Below are 430 nucleotides of genomic sequence, written 5' to 3'. Positions count from 1 at the left end.
ATCGCCCTTAAATCAAGTTAAAATTATTCTATACAGTCCTTCTGCTGAAATACGGATGATAAGAAACATTTTCCTTGTCCCTTCAGTTTTACTGGAGGTCCAGCTGAGTGACCCAAACAAGGACATATACGCTGCCGTCCATAAAGAGAAGAAAAAGATGTGTAAAAAAGGTAAGAGGACAAGGAGAGGACCCATAATTCACTTTGCTACTCAAGGCTTTTATTTGCAAGTTGACCAGCGGCAGATGCAGGTCACACTGGGGTGTGAGAACCACGGTGTAAGAAGAGTCTCATCAGCTGCTGTTTTATTTTAGACTCTGCAGACGCTGCTGATGGTTCGAGCGTCTGTCTGGAGACGGACCACAGCACAAAACCACAGACAGAAAAAGGTAAGAGGCCCCTCGACCTGCTTCATTCTCACGTTCGATGAA

The sequence above is a fragment of the Seriola lalandi genome, unplaced genomic scaffold (genome assembly GCF_002814215.2).
Source record: "Seriola lalandi dorsalis isolate HSWRI2012SDOR001 ecotype SW California unplaced genomic scaffold, Sedor1 jcf7180002050128, whole genome shotgun sequence".
NCBI classification, from domain to species: domain Eukaryota; kingdom Metazoa; phylum Chordata; class Actinopteri; order Carangiformes; family Carangidae; genus Seriola; species Seriola lalandi.
Note: the sequence above shows the minus strand (reverse complement) of the source record.